The 10901-nt window shown below is 45.2% G+C and overlaps 1 long non-coding RNA gene across 1 annotated transcript; it reads right to left on the bottom strand.

The window, feature by feature from the left end:
* Positions 1 to 7766: 7766 nt before the first annotated feature.
* Positions 7767 to 9894, bottom strand: LOC147984258 (uncharacterized). The gene is made up of 4 exons (XR_015615043.1): positions 9712 to 9894; positions 9506 to 9626; positions 8751 to 8893; positions 7767 to 8033 (listed from the first exon to the last, which is right to left on the bottom strand). It is a non-coding gene; the product is annotated as an uncharacterized LOC147984258 (long non-coding RNA).
* Between the last annotated feature and the right edge of the window lie 1007 nt (positions 9895 to 10901).

Here is a 10901-nt window from a genome sequence, read left to right as displayed (position 1 = left end):
ATACGCCTCCAGTTCTACCGCTATGTGAGTTTCTCAAACATAGTTATTAGCTAATTTATATTGTTTATTTCAAAATAGTTGACAGCTTATTTCCATTGACAGCTTATTTTTATTGTTCAAAGAATGTGCTGGAGATGGTAGACAAAACCCACTACACCGATGGCTCCGAATTAACAACTTACAAGGAGAAAAATCATTTGGTCGGATTTTGTACTGACATTGAGAATTACAATATCTACAATCAAACTCCTCAACATTATGGTAAATACGTGCCACTAGTGCATGTGTTCAACTACGGTAACTACCATGGAGATACCCTGGTAAGATTTTTACTATTACGACATCCGTGCATCTTTTGCATACTTCTAAAACTAGTACATCATTGCTAACTATGAAGTTATTACTATGTTTTTCAACAGATAATCCCAGAGAATTGTGTGCCTCGTATGATGTATCTGAAAGGTAGTGTTAATGTTTTGAACATACAGCCAGGTCGTCCTACGAATCTCAACTGTCCATATGAGATTTCTAAAAGAAGTGGAGACATGAAAATCAAAGGATGGAAAAAATGTACGGACAGTCGTAAGGAGCTTCTTGGAAGCAAAAGGAAGCGAAGCGCAAGAATTGGAGACAGGATGTTCTCCATTCTCCATAATGGAGAGTCAGGGTCTATATTGTTTTATGCTATTTTAGCTTAAATAGGGTATTTAGGTCCTGCCTAATACTGATGATCATGTGCTAAGAACAATTAAGTAGGGTTGGTTCGAAGACTATCGAGATGATGATCGTATGACTTGCTATGAATAACGAGTAGAAGTTGTATGATGATGATTAGTAGGACTTGTTAGGATTAGTATTACTTCCGACAAACTCGATACTCGCGGTCTCGAGACTTGTAATGTTTTATCTTTGTTCGGTCTTTTGAATTTGGAGACTAATATGATGAATTGTATTCGGAGACTAATCTTCTATTGTATTCGATGAATCTGCTGTTGCTGTGTGCTACTGTCTATATTCTGTCAAATAATATATTTTGTAACATGTGCAAAAACCAGAAAAGTAAAAAAAAATAAAACCTAATATTCATACTAATGGCGCATCACTACAGAGTGCGCCATTAGTATGCCAAGTATACTAATGGCGCATCCATCCGCAGTGCGCCATTAGTGTGCCAAAGCACATGGGTAAATATGGCCCCTGGGAGGCACACTAATGGCGCATGGTGTTATATACTAATGGCGCACTGGATGGTGCGCCATTAGTATACCAGATACTAATGGCGCACCAGTGGTGCGCCATTAGTAAAAATTACTAGTGGCGTGCTACTAATGGCGCACCGGTGATGCGCCATTAGTAGGCAAAACCGGTGCGCCATTAGTAGGCCTTTTCCTAGTAGTGGGCCTCCTGGTCAAGAACAGGATAAAGGACTGCCGTGAGGAAGACGCAATTTCATTCTTCTGCAATAACTGCATGGACAAGGGAATTCTCAACGCCATAAGTCGTCACGAAATTACACGCTTTGCCGACTTGGTGTCCATAGTGCGAAAGTACTGCGCGATGGAAAGCGCCTGGAAAACCGAAATAAAATTTTGGGATAATCCGGCCCTGAATACAAACCCAGTCCGAAATAAAAGGGTGCATTATCACAATACACCTGGGTTAACTACCAAAAAGCAAAAGCCCTCTATGGGGAAAGGAACCGTACTGGAGGGATGGCTCAACGGACCCTGCAAAATTCATAGTACAATGGATGCGATACCAACGCACAGCCTTAGAGCATGCTGGATACTCCGGCAGGTGGCAAAAGTGGTGAGGATCTACTCCTCCCAAAAACCACAGAGCACCACCCCGAGGACAACAATACGATCTTAATGGTCTTCGAGACCTTTGCGTCAAATAAAAGACGGAAGCGAACACTCCGCAACATGTTCGAAATCTGCCACATAGCAGAAACAAATCCTTGGAGCGACACGGCTATTACCTTCAATGCCAGTGACGAACCTAAATTCCGAACAGCCCGAGTACCAGCCGCACTGGTCCTTAGTCCAATCGTGGACGGCTTTCGACTCACCAAGGTACTCATGGACGGCGGCAGCGGATTAAACCTCATCTACGAGGAAACTCTTCAAAAGATGGAAATAGACTGGAGCCGCATTAAGCAAAGCAGCACAACCCTTAGAGCAATCATCCCAAGTCGGGAAGCACGCTGCACCGGAAAAATCACACTAGATGTGGTATTCGGCACGCCGGATAATTACAGGTCTGAAGAAATTACATTCCAAGTGGCCCCGTTCAGCAGCGGATACCACGCTCTACTAGGGCGGGAGGCGTTCACAATCTTCCAAGCCATACCCCATTACGGGTACATGAAGCTCAAAATGCCCGGGCCCAATGGAATCATCACTCTTGTTAGTGATCCGGACATAGCACTCCGCGTCGAAAATAAGACAACTGCACTGGCCCTTGAGGCACTATCCGAGGCCCTAGCGGCCGAAGAACTAACTCGCTGCGCTCCGCAGTAAACAGGGACGACGTGATACTCGATAAAAGATCCAAGTCCACCTCCTTTAAGCCGGCGCACGAAATAGTCAAATTCCAAGTTGATCCAACCGACCCTACAAAAACAGCTTCCATCGGGGCACAATTATACCCTGATGTTGACGCCACACTACGAGAGTTCCTACGCGAGAACTGGGATATTTTTGCCCGGCACCCTTCAGACATGCCAGGAATCCCACGCAGGCTGGCCGAACACAGCTTAAATATCATAAAAGGGTTCAAGCTAGTCAAGCAGGCTCTTCAGCGTTTCTCCGAGCCTAAAAGACAAGCCATGGGAGAGGAGCTAGCCAAGCTATTGGAGGCCGGATTCATCAGAGACATAAAACATCCAGACTGGCTAGCAAACTTGGTGATGGTACCAAAGAAGGATAAATCCTGGTGCTTGTGCATCGATTTTAAAGACCTTAATAAGGCCTGCCCAAAGGATCCCTTCCCCCTCCCCCGCATCGATCAAATAATCGATGCTACCGCAGGACATGATTCATTGTGTTTCCTCGATGCATACTCCGGCTACCATCAAATCAAAATGGCAGAGCCAGACCAAGCCGCAACGGCGTTCCGGTTCTGATAGATCACGGAGATACCGGTGTAAAGGAAGGGTGACGGGAGCGTGCAAAAGATGGTGGGGTGATCTCGGTTACTGGGTTCCCATGGATGAATGGCATGGCAACGAGGAGGACCGAGCAAGTGAAAACTCGGACACGGTGCAATCATAGGGTGAAACTCATACATCGCAAGCATTCATCCACGGGCGTCGTCTCGATGGTTATACCTTCGAAGTGTGCAAACGGGATGGTTCTCGTTCGTCGTGGTACTTGGCGATTTCGGAGACGGGGGAGGACGAACTTGGCGGTCCTCGTAGAACTAGTACTTGGCGTTATCTCCGGTTGGTGTCGGGCATCGAGGTAGTTGGCGTAAAACCTTGTAGTCGTGCGGGCGATCTTAGCAGTCCAACACAAAGCCACGAAGAAGCACAAGACACCCAGCACGAGGAGGGCAGGAATGGTCGAACGGTGCAGGACCGAAGCTCCGACGAGGTGGAACCCAACGAGGCAAGGTCGGACGGGGCTTGAGGGGAAGCTGGTGGCGTCGGAGTCCTTTGCTCAAGCACAAAGGGACGATGGCGGCTTGAGGTGGAGGGGAACACGACGGGGCGGACGACAGCGGCAAGCTCGCTGGCACGCCTGGTGGCGGATCTCGCCGGGCGACGGAGGCGCGGCGCTGTCGAATGGAGGCCATGGCAGATGGGGGTGGCGCGGAGCAGCAACCTGCTGCTGGTCGCCGGTGCAGACGAGGCAAGGGGCAGCGAAGCGTCATGGCTGAGGGAGCAAAGGGGGAGGCCGAGCAGGGCATGCTGGTGGCCCTGTGGGCGCGATGGCGGCGAGGAGGCCGACGGGCTCCAGCCTGGTTCCTGGACCGAAGGAGGAGGGAGGATGAGGGGCGCGCGGGATCGGGCGTGGGGCGAGGACTGCTGCGGGAGGAGGACGAGGGAACCGAGCGGCACTCCTCCTGGTGTGTGGGGTTGGCAGCGGTAGGGGAGGATGAGAGAGAGCGGTGAGAGGAGGGGTTGCCTAGGGTTAGAAGGGGTGCGGGCTGGGCCTTAGAGGCTGGCCCAGTAGGGAGGTAAAAGGCCAGGGCCTTGGGCCTTTTGGTGGAGATTCTAAGAGGCCAGTCAGTGCAGGCTGCCTCTCACTCTCTCCCTATTAAACTATTTCCTTTAACAGAAAAAGCATAGAGAGAAGAGAAAAGAAGAGGGGGGGTTAGGGAAAGAATTACGCACGAGGGATAATTTTTACGGACTCGTAAAGATGTGCACGGTCCATGAAAAAATAGGAGAGGCATGATTGCAAGAATTTAATTCTAAGTCATTTGAATTTAATTCAAATGGTTTGAACAAGGACTAGGAATTAGAGGTGTCCAAAAATGTTCGGATTTTTGGTGGAGCCCCGGTAAAAGGGAAAAGAAATTTTTGGGCAAGGTTTGGAGATCAACTTGAAGCAGAAAAGGCATGGGGTTATTTTGCACGTGTGTTATGATGATTCCAAATTAATGGAATATTTATAATAGCTCCCTAAATATTAGGAGGATAATGTTATAAAGAGAAGTCACTCTTCCCTCGATTTAAATGGACCGAAGATCCATGCAATTTATTTAAGTGAGTTTAAAAACGGGTTGCATGATGACATGATGCAATGCACATGATGCAAAGAACCAAACAAATCACACGACGAAACCCGGAAACCCTGGAAGGCATCTGAAGCTCCGGTCTTGGGGCGTCACAGAGGGGCTCAGGCGGCGGCGCGTTTCGGTCGTCAGCGAAGCGGCGGCTAGGAGACGCAAACAGTGTAGGGAGGAAGGGGAAACAAAGAGAAGCTCACGGCGGGTCTGCGGGGTGGTCAGTGGGCTCGGGGAGGCGCCGGAGCGAGCAGGGCGGCGAGGACGATCTCCGGCGACCCGAGGAGGAAGACGATGGCGGGACGGGGATGCAGAGCTCCTGGTGAAGCGTAGCTCGATGAGGAGGAAGAGGGCATCGTGGAGGAGCTTCTTGGCACGTCGGTGGGGCATATTGTGGTCGGTGGCCGCAGTGGCAGCGAGCGGCGGCGGCGAGCGCGCTTAGGTGTGCTGCGGGGAGAGAGCAGAGGAGGGGAGAGGAGCACGGGGAAAGCGTGAGGCAGTCGGGGAGGTTGCATGGCGTCTCCAGCTAGGCTCCAGCATCGATGGAAGCAGGAGGTGGCTCGGGCGCGTGCTGGCGTGCGGCGTCCTACTGGCGTGGAGAAAAAGACGCCCCTGCCCCTGGTGGGCTGGGCTATCTTACCGGGTCGCCAGCTGGCCAGGTAAGTGGGCTGCAAGGTCAGTTTCTCTCTCTCTCTCTTATTTTCTGTTTTCTGTTTTTGTCTTTGTTTCTGGATTTAGTAAAAAATACTAAATCATTAAATATAATCCTGAAATAAATTTCGGGCACTGTTGGAATTATTTCCAACAGCCCACAACCACTTCCAGAACTATTTCGGCAATTTAATTATTTATAGAAATTAAATGCCCAAATTCAAATACTATATGAGTTCATTCAAAAATCCAAATTGATCTAGAAAAATGTGCACCATTTTTGTCAGAGGTGCTGGACCAATTTAGAAATGATGAACATTTCTAAAGAGCATTTTGGGTTCAAAGAAAAGATTTAAGTTTGAACCTAGTTGAGCTTCATTTGCTGCTAGGGTTTATCAGCCCCCATTTCAAATTAAAAAGGTAATTTAGACATGATGCATGGATGCTTGTGCCACTAATTGCAAACAATTCTAGGGCTTTGACAGTTTGTATGAGTAAATACAGTGATACAAGACCAAAGCAGTATGCACGATAGCAATGGAATCTTAAATGAGAACAGTTGTTCTTCAGGTTTAAGCACTTGTTCTACATGAACAGAGTACAGTAAGACGCATGCATATAGTACTTAAAATAAAATGAGCTCATAGACCTTACCACATTCTTGGTTCGGGACCAGTAAAGAACAAGGCATTCCCAGTCATCGTCCTGTAAATGTGTCTCAGGAGAACGTAAGGGAATTTGATGAGTTTCTTTGCCAGTGAAGTACGTTTTCTTCAGGCAATTCCGATACTACCACCAAGCATTCTTGAAGATAGCAGAGGTATTAACACAGGTTACCTCATCCTGAGTTTCCAAATCGGTCCTTCTCTATAGAGAAAAATGGGAAAATTTGTTGTATTATAACCATCAAGGAGGTAGAATGTATGGGACAAACCAAAGTAATTGCCATGAATAACATTTCTTACACATAACTCCTGGACAAACACATGCAACTGGCATTTTCCTTCATCTTCAGTATAATATTTCCATGATGGGAAGATACGCACATAGGATTTAACAACACCAATGTGATAGATGCTAAACTATGAATGGCTGGTTGTGCTTCCTCCATAGGAATAGGTGTACTAACTGGTGGAGTTGGGGTTCACCGTGGTAGTAGTGGCGCTTTTGTGGCACCCCGGCTCAGAGAAAACCGGAACGCCCCGTATTCCAGCCCAGAGATCGAGGTGAAGTCTTTTGGAATACGACACTACTTAGTATAGAACAAACCAGCTCTCTATTACAATAGAAATAGGAATACATGGTCTCCGATATTAAAAAGAATAACATCGGCACGGCGACACTACGCCAACCACGCTTGCTCTATACAAGCAGCATAACAAATTGAGGCATCGGAACAACTACTGGCAGCAGAACAATGAATGGAGATGATGGACTCCAATCCACAGGGACTCTGGTTGGAACGTTTATCCTAGCTTGCGGACACAGGAACAACACCAAACAAGCAAGCAATCCTGGCACGACCTGCAAACTGGCATGACACACCAGGTCAGTATATTGAATGTACTTGCAAGCTCACAATAACCAGAAGCATTCAAGACAAATAACAGCATGGCAATTACAGGTTAAGCTGGAATTATCATGAGATCATCAAGATAACATGGCATGAACAACATGAACATAATACTGCTAGAACAATATGAGCATAGCATGTCCCACATGATACAACTAGAACAATATGAGCATGGCATGGACATATAAACAGGATGACACAATCATGCAACATGTTGACATTATATGCACCACTTATTCTGCTCGGGTTACCATCATATGCATCACTTACCAACCTCGGACATTACACGATCATCTCAGGATCAATTCAAGCTTGGTATAAACAATACCACTACAAGAAATATGTCAACTTATGACCACCACTATTGGTCACTGAATGGTCACAAATTTCCATTTATGACCTTTTTGTGACCAAAAACATAAGGTCAAAAGCTGGGCGTCGTAAACTGACTATAGCGACCTTTCTTCTGGAATGGTCGCAAACGTTTATGACCAAAATATGTCCACTGTGGCGTTTTGGTCACTAGCAACCTCTCCAGGCCACGTAGGCATCCAGCGTGGCAAGATGATGTGGCACAAGATTCAGCCCGGTCCAATTCGGTTTTCTACATGGGCCTAGCCCAACAATTCGGCCTTTTAATGTATTTTTTTTCTGTAAGTTAGACGGGCCAAGCCCATTTCAGCCTTTTATTTATTTCTGGGTCGTGTCTTTTAACATTGTTTGGGCCATTATATTTTGGAGCTGGTCCCACTTGTCATCTTCTCACACATTGGGCCCACTTAACAGAAAATTCAAAAATGCTCAGATTATTTTCATAAGTGGGTCCCACAAGTCAGGTTTCCATTCCACACGTTTTCAAATCACATACATAATCATTATTTCAAACGGAACAGTACAGATGTAGTACGTCAAATAACACTAAGTCTACTACAATTTGTACATAGTTATTACAACCCAGATATGGCTACTATTACAATATTGCAATATTTACATTCTATTATCAAACAGAAGAGACGGCTCTTTGCTGAGTAGAGCTATATGGTTTCGATCTTCAAATTTTGTAGACCTCGAGCTCCTGAACACAAAGACAAACATCATTAGAGATTAGAGTGTACACATGCTAGGAATAGCATTGGTTAAAAATAACTAATAATCACATGATGAAGTCCTAGAATGAAATTTCAGTAGTGACCAGATCTAGATCCATAGGAAACAGAACAGCCACGACAAAATCCTAACCAGAATGCATTTAATAAAAATGGATTGCATCTGGTTACTGTAGTGCAAGCTAACGACATGAAGGTTCCATCAAGCAATGATCAACTACTCAAAACCATTCCATGCTTTGCAAAGAAAATACTAGATGAATCTCACTAACAAGAGCACTAGGCGATTAATAGAAGAAGAATCAGCAGATGACACAATAACAACAACAGATTCTGGTTAGAGACCAATTATCTAGTGGGTATAATATTTGATTACTTCAAGAACAGATTCTGGTTGGACCAAATATATGATAAAGCAACAGATTCAGCCAACTTCAAGAGACCACAAGAGCATCAATCAACAACAGGTATAGTATAATATTTTAGAGACCAATTTTAGAAACATATTTTAGAGACCAATTTTATATCAGAACACTAGATGTTTGTGATGCATCTTCGAGAACCACAAGAACACTAGATATAGTAGAATATGATTCCAGGAGTATAATGCTAACCACAAGAGCATCAATCAGCAGGAGGTATACATCAAACTATCTACTAGACATCATCAGGATAGGGAGGGTCACCTGACATATTGAACTCGATGCTGCAGCAGGCCGATGACGTGGTCGTACAGAGCAGGCCCTTTGTGGCTGGCTAGATGCGCCCCTCCTCCTCCTGCTCCTCGAGCAGGACAAGGATGAACTGGTACAGAGCATGCAGCTCCTCCCTAAACCAGAAAGCACACAAATCAGTATGCACAAGTGTTGGACCTTCAAATAAGGAGACTTGAATTCACTGGTAAGCATTAGCGGAACTAATATATATTTTTGCATTATCTTAGTGTATCTCTACATCACATAGATTCACCCACTCTATCACTACCAATTCTACTACATAGTAAGAATGGAATGATGCTAATCTATTGAGGGAAAGGATCTGCTCTCATCAGCAGTGGTGTTGCTCCTAGGCCAGGTGAGAGGAGTCAAATCAATTGCCAAAGTCAGAAAGCTGGTAGGAGCATTAGGAGATGTTAACACACACACACACACACCAGGATATGTTTGCTTCACTCAACTTGACATAATATAGCAGCATGCAAATACAATGGATCTACAATGGAGAAGGATGCCATGCTCTGGGCTCCCATATTAGCCCACTAGCCAGACGGCACAACTACAGTAACGCAAATGACCCCAGTTATGTAGTTATGGTATCTTGTATCCTATAATTGCCAATTTTATTAGATAAGCTGAGATCACAAAACATAAGCAAGACAAGAACTGCTAGTCTTGGTATCTTGTATCCTATGATGCCAAAGAGGATTGATGGAGGCACACACATATCATAAACAAGTATGCACAGATTATGATTGAAATCTTGCTAGAAGGCACTGCCAAGGTTGTCTTTCACCGTCATGGTGCTGATCTTCCCCTGGACAAGGGCCGACCTCCCTGCATATCCTGCATAGTGTGGTCGCACAGTGGATCAGAGATTGACCAAAATTCCGACGATAGAGGACTATCACATCGCTCTGTGGTAGATCACCTGATTTGGGCCTGCCACGTTGAGCACTTCTTTTCCTTTGCGGAGTAAGGACGACCAATGCATCACAGAATAGTTCTACGTCACGTACACATCATGCTTGGAAGTAGCCCACATGATGTTCCTCAGCTGCACATGTACAAGTATACGGTCAGTGCGTTCGTACCAGAATTCTTCTTAAAACTCTGCAGAAATACAATGATGCAAATGAGCGCCATTTTATTCAAGCACACCAATTTCTACTTCGATAACAAACAAGATCACCCGATGGAGGACATAACAGTGAGCTTCTGTTAAAATTTCTCGGGTAATTACAACTATGTGATTCTACTATTAATCTAGATCTCCTTCAGGTTTTGATTCATTTAATCAAACAATAGAACACAACTGCTGGAAACTGTTAAGACATACATATTATGTGCACGCCAAAAAATAGCAGATCTGTGAAGGGGGGTGTCTATTAGCAAATTTTGGTCTAAATACAACTTAGGCAGGCAAATGCTTAGTGTAACTAATGAACTGATGTTGTTTGTGTTTCTGAACTTTGCTAAATGAACTCTAGACGAATACACCAAAAACTAATGAACTCTATCTCCACAGACTCCATCTCTAGACAAATGATACATTCTCATTCACATTCACTGGAGAAAAATCAACATCATTATTGGCAGTTTGTGGCACCTTCAAGATTTTTATATATATAAACAAAATTTTCAATGGTGGGCAATCAGTCAATTAGGCACCCAAACACAATAGTAGTATAATCGTCGCTAGCCGTCGCTGTGGGGAGTTTGGAAGGGGAGGGGCGAGAGGAGGAAGGCGTGGGGAACGGCGGCCAGCTCCTCATGCCCAGGCTCAACTCCGGCGCCATGTGCCGCTAGACCATCGTCCTAAGAAAAGAAGCACAAGCAGAAGGCGGCCGTGAGTGGGTACCAAGGGAAAAAACAGAAGCCGCAACCAAGAATTGCAAGATTTAGTATAAAGGAAATAGCCTCAGCATTCAGATGTTTCTAATAAGATTGCACACTAATCTAACACAATATACATAAGGTGTCCTCATAGTTTTACTAATACCTGGGGGTATGGATAGTGGGGTATATAAAGAAAAGCAATCCATTGTCATGTTCTAGGAACTAACTATTAGAGTACATGCTCAGGATATAAGTGGAAGCAGAGAATATAATGAGATGTCA

This window comes from Triticum urartu, chromosome 2A, assembly GCF_056163025.1.
Source record: "Triticum urartu cultivar PI428250 chromosome 2A, HENAU_Tu73, whole genome shotgun sequence".
NCBI lineage: Eukaryota > Viridiplantae > Streptophyta > Magnoliopsida > Poales > Poaceae > Triticum > Triticum urartu.
The sequence above is the reverse complement of the archived record's forward strand: the minus strand, read 5'-3'. Positions and strand labels throughout refer to the sequence as shown.